This window comes from Eptatretus burgeri, chromosome 10 (genome assembly GCF_056783735.1).
Source record: "Eptatretus burgeri isolate ZD-2024b chromosome 10, Ebu_testis_v1, whole genome shotgun sequence".
NCBI classification, from domain to species: Eukaryota; Metazoa; Chordata; class Myxini; order Myxiniformes; family Myxinidae; genus Eptatretus; species Eptatretus burgeri.
The window spans coordinates 39684872-39691172 of NC_140970.1; positions in this window are offsets into that span (position 1 = coordinate 39684872).

A 6301-nucleotide genomic window follows, 5' to 3' on the forward strand; every position below is an offset into this window, starting at 1 on the left:
GTGTGAAGCATCAAGTACACTGAGTACTTGGACAAAGCCCATGTGAAACGTGCTTTTGTAATGCGTGTATCTTTACTAATAAACTTCAGCATTCTTTGTGATAGCATCGGTTAAATTCCAAGGTTTTTTCCGGACGTCCATTAAAACATCAAAGGCACATGCATTCGCTTTCATTTCTTCCAAATTGCGAAGCTCATTCATCGTCACTGCAAAACTCAAAAGCAGCATTTGAGTCATCGCTGGTCAAAGATGCATCATCTAGTTGCCCAGAAATGTTATTTCACAACAAATTGTTTTCTTACAGCTGCATGGGCAAGGTTTGCTACTTGAAGCATTGTCGCTTTCGTAGCAGATTTTTATTTTTTATTTGATGTCCTTTTGCTCGGGTTTGTTTTGATGGTCTTTTTCTGCCAAACACACAGTCTATGGCTTTTTGATTCACAGCAAGAGCCATCAGCAAGTGAGATAAAGAATTCTATTGATCCAAAACCATCATCTTTAACCTTACATGAATGCTGCGGGATCTCCTTTCACCATCTATCAACAACTGACCCTCTCCTACCAATGTTTGGCCATGACGATGAAAACGCCTCGATCACCAATCCCAGTTTACTATTCACAGTCGGGCTGCAGGTCTAAGGTGATCACTTTTCCGTAAGCCATCAGAATTTGCCTCTTACTGAAATGTATTCCTTGTGAATGTAATATTGTAATGGTGATCGAGCGTTGCTTGCTGTGAGCCATTGTTATCGCCTTTTCCTCCCTCCAGCCACCCAGTGCACCATCACTGTCAATGATATCAGACTCGACGACCAATGAAAGTCCCCTTTCACTCCCTCAGAGTCGGACTTGGGACAATGACGACTCAGATCTGAGATGTAAGGATTCCAACAAAATTCAGACTCTAATCAAGAACGCGATCAAATTCAATGTAATGAATTAAAGTTCTACAAAGAAAAGCACATTTAATCATTTTATTGTGAGTATTGTTTTATTGTCATTACTTTTATTGTCCTTACTTTTGTTGTCCTTACTTCTATTGTCCGTGATTATTGTCCGTGCTTGTATTGTCAGTGCTTGTATTTTCCATGCTTTATTGACTGTGATTGTATTGTCCGTGCTTTTATTGTCTGTACTTTTATTATCCGTACTTTTATTGTCTGTACTTTTATTATCCATACTTTTATTATCCTTACTTTTATTGTCTGTACTTTTATTGTCCGTACTTTTTGTGAATATAAACCAGCTGATTGAAGAGCAAGTGTCTCGTTATACAAGTTTGGTTATTTATCAAAAGAAGTCAAAAGAAAAGATGAATAGCGTTAAATTATGTTGTAAATATCTAGAGGATAAATCTATATACTGTAATAAGATCAAATGTCTATGTATCGGTTTTGCATCTCTCCCAAAGCAATGGTCGCACAATGTTGAAAATGGTACCATATTAGTCAGTTGGACCCAGGCATTGCAGAGTGACGAAAAAATTGATTTGGACATTTTCATTGTTCACATCAATAAATGCTGATTGGCTGTACAAGGCGAGGTGCACTGTCATTGTCTCCTCGCAATTGATGTCATTACACCTTACTGTTTACACCGTTCTTGGAACTGTTTGTATACTTTCAAAATGAAAACAAATCAGAGCTACAAACAATGGCCCAGAAAGTGGGCCTGGGGCCCAGGGGCTTGTTAGTAATTTTAGATATTTGAGCCATGGGGAAGGGATCGACCATCAATGACGTCTTCAATATAGCCCCCCCCCCCTGCACCATTCAAACCTGAAATAAATGTAAGTCCTTTTCTGCTTAAAGTCTCGGTGGAGTAATGGTTAGAGTGACCGCTCCGAGTCTGGGAGGTCAATGGCTCGAACCTTGGTTTAGTTATATTGGTCTGAGGTATACTGTGGGGTTGAATCCTGACCAAGTCGTTCTAAAGACTTGTGCACTTCAAATGTTGATATCTCCACATTGGCCCAACCATATTTAAATCATATAGGTATTGAGATACTCCATATTAAATCTATCAATCTAAAGAGGATCTTAAAGGGTCAAAGGGGTCTGAAGAGTGTAATTTAAAGTCTAAAAGGTCAGAACTTGAATAAGCTTGAAACGACACTCAGTAGAGCGCATACCTCTGCCAGGTTGAACAGCTTACGTTTTGTATCTGCCACTGATAGGATGGATCTGCATCCAGACTTGAACCAAAATCAAACTGGCTTGTTCTCGTCATCTACCCAACTCATCCACAAAGTTTTGTCATAACTCATCCACAACTTTTTGAAATATCGTGTAAAATATCGTTTTTGGCCCCATCTCTCAATTATGAAGAATTATTTTTAAATTATTGGATCCAGATCTTCACCAACATCGAATATTCAATTCGTCCTTGTCACACACCCAACCTGTCCAGCAGGTTTCGTCCGAATCCATCCATAACTTTTTGAGATATCGTGATATAGATCATTTTTGGCCCAATCTCTCAATAGTTAAGAATCACTTAAAAAAAAAAAAAATCAAAACATTCTCGTTTCTCGATCTTCACCAAAATCGAATTAATTTGTCTTTGTCATACACTCAACTTGTCCACCAAATTTCATCCAAATCCGCCCTCAACCTTTTGAGATATCGTGCTGACAGACAGACAGACATGGGTGAAAACATAACCTCCGTCCACCTTCGGCGGTGAATGATAACAAGTGAAAACGGAGACCATTGCTTTTTAGTGGTCATTTGTGCCTCGAGTTGTTATGAAATAACATTGACGTTGCAAACAAGATTTGTGGGGGTGGTAGACATTTCATCATTCTCAAAGATATCTGTCGTGCATGTCTCAAGCCATTTCACCGTGGTTGTATCATTGACTGGTTATCTCTTAAAACCAGACCCATTTACAATTAATGACAGAAACACAAGATAACCAGTGTTATCTGAATAAAAGTTCATTGTTGGACAAAAGAAAATAAAATTTATGTCATTGTGAAAAAAAATAATTCAAAAACATAAATGGCAATTATATTTTGGAATCTTATTCTTTAATACTGGATGTATTGTACAAATGGTTTATGTGATCATAAAAGAGTGAAGAAAGAATCGATGTTTTTTTTTAAATCGGCCATTTCCTGGCACCCCCATGCACGAAGGAGTAACATATTGACTCAAAACTTTTTGGGATGTGGATACAATGCAGATGAAATGGGCCAATTGGCCTTTTCCTGTATAACTCTATACATGTCACACTCACTTATTGTATCATGTGTTGTATTGATTAATCATAGGCTGAATTAAATGCGAGTTTTTTCACCCGGGCAACTCGCATACTCGACAATGTTGTAACTATAGTTATACAGTCATGAATGATACGAAGGAAGTTTGTTGTTGGGAGAATCGTAGAAATTTTGCAGAGCAGAAAATGCAAAAGCACACCCAACCAAAAGTTTTGTCAAAAAAGAGAAAGGCTTAGAAAATCCAACACTTGAGTCACTGAACAGTCTTCATCATGCAGCACATGGGCCCCGTGTGCTCAGACCATACATTATGCCCTCCCAGAGGGGCAGAGACACACCGGTCTACAATAGATCACAAGACCAGGGAAACTATTGCCATTACGTCATTGGTAAAAACAAGTTTGTCAGCTGAAACATGTCTTTTAGTGTTTCTAATAGAGAATATACACTGATATCCAAATAGATGTGTGATAAACATGATTGTAATCAAATATATCAAGTAGGGGGTGACCCTGGCACCCTGCCTCCGTTTTTAATTCTACAAGGCACCAGGGGAGGCCTTTGGACTGCAAAGCTCTCAGGTTTACACTGATCCTGATGATACCCAAACAAGGGCAAAACTGGTTGCTACATTGACTTTGGATACTTATTGGGACACTTTTCTGTTGTTGAAACTGTCTCTGGTAGTACAGCTCTGAGAGGCTACCTTGTATAGTGAGAAGAGGCCTGTCCCAAAATTGCAGACCAAATCTTGTATTTCCAGTTGCAAACATCTTCAAGACTGGTCTTCAAGACCGTTGTTCCCCACCATCCCCTTTCAAAAACATGATCTTTTCTACCCCATGAACCCTCAGCAAGTCCCCCTCTTTATAAATTTCCAGTCTTTCTGTCCTGAGAGTTTGCTTCTGGAGAGAAAATATACTTGTCCACCCCGTGCATCCTCTCCTTGCCATCATTCTTCCCCCCATCCCTTATTTGTCCCTCAACCCTGCTGTTCATGTGTCCCCCCCACCCCCTGTCTTTTTACTGTTCCTTTTGTTCCGTTACATATTAATCCAATCAATGTTCCAGCTCCTCCACGAGTCTTGACTTTGTTTTAAAAACAGCTATTGTCAACAAGTGAGAACAATTATTGCGGCTACACCGGCCATCATGTATAATAGGTGCATCATTGGCATTGACTTTATCTGACATTGGGAAGTAACTTCACGGAGGTTTTTTCTTTCATCACAATGATGTAGAGACCACAAAAACGTTCCATAAAATATTTACAATCTGGACTTTGATGAGCAGAAAACAACAAAAACTCATCTAATATTGTGAAGTATTTAACGAACAAAGATGAAAGAACTTTATGAATAAAAGGAGGAATTAAACAATGAAAAGGAATGATAGTCATTCTAAAAAGGATGTTTAAAAATGGCGACCCCAGCTCGAGAAAGACTGTGCCGCCGTTGGCCGCTTTAATGCAAATAAACAGTCAAAGACAGACGAGCAGAGATAAAAAGTAAAGGGCTGGATAAGGTCTTATCTTTATCAGCGGAGGTTGCAAATCGCAGGCAGAGCCTTGCAACAGAAATAAAAAGAGCTGCAAAGAAAGAGTCCACGGAGCCGGACATCTGTGTACGTCTGCGCCTGGAATTGCTCGTTTGAGCAAAATCTTCCAAATTCGTTTTCTGAAATGTTAGGGAAATCGTCTTTTTCAGGGCAACTGTTCAAACGTTCTTTATCTATAGTCACTCTTATGGTGTAAACTTGCAGTCGAAACGCTAAAATGCTTTCAGATGTCGTTGGTTTCAAAAACAAATTCAGACATTTAACAATTATGGGCACACAATCGGATGACTGAATAGTGCACTCAAGAACAGTGATCAGGTGTTTGATCATCGACACTTCAGCATGTTGATATGGAGGACAAAAGATCACCTGTGATAAGCTCAATTTTCGAATTGTCAGTGATGAGAAGTAAAACTATTATTGAATATTGGTTTGAAGTTAACATTGAAACAAATAGTTTGCAGTTCATAGATTTACTAATGCTGTTTAAACGTTTTAATGTATTAATTGCATCATTGATGAGGGTTAAATAATGTTAATTTAACCATAATGAAATTTTATTTCAAGACTAGTCATGTAATAGTTAAAACATAAAGGTTTAGCACCAAGTTACTACATTGGCTCATCGTTGAATTTGACTAGGGCTGTAGACCACACAGTGCACTGCTGAACATCATCGGTTTAGTTTTGGAGCCACTGGTTACATGTACTGCTGAGTCATGACTCAGGCCTAAGTCACATTTGCCACGGCGGCCGTGGGGTCTCCAAAATCTACGGCCATGAGCAATTATACGGCGGCCGCAGTATTTCCACGGTGACACAATGTAGTAGTCATATATGTTTTTATTTTTTGGGGAGCCGCACGGCGTACTTATAAATTGTGGAGACCGAAAACGTGGGGTTGCCGTACGGTCTTTGATTTGATGTCGCACGGTGACCTTAGGGCATTCCTGCGGCGGCCATAGAATTTTCAAGGCAGACGCAAGGTGCCCGCAAGGCGACGGCAGGGGGGCCCTAAGGCGAACGTGCGGCCAGACGGACGGTAACGAGTGGGTTTTATTTTTTTTTTACCAGTTCTTTTGTTTTGGCTTGTCGAATTGCTACGGCGAACGTAGAAATGAAAAAAGTTATAACTCCGCGCTATAATTCCACGGCGACCCTACGGCCTGTAAAATATAGCCATATGGCGTAGGGCCACGCTGAGGCCACCTCAGAAACTCTGCGGCCGCCGCACGTTTCTGTCAATTCAGAGGGCGTACGACCACCGTATCCTCACCGTAGAGTAAATGTGACTTAGGCCTCACTCATCCTGAAGCCGTCTCGCCTGGGTCTGAATCTCGACCCAGCTATAAACTGCCATCCTGGTGTTTCACAGGCAGTGGATTCATGAAGGTGTATGCCGTCCCTTGGATGGACGTTAAACTGGATGTCACGTTTGCAAACATTAGTTAGTGGACACTAAATATCCTTTGGTGTTCTTTGCAAAGATTAGGTGAATTGTTGGCAACTTAGCTAAATTCT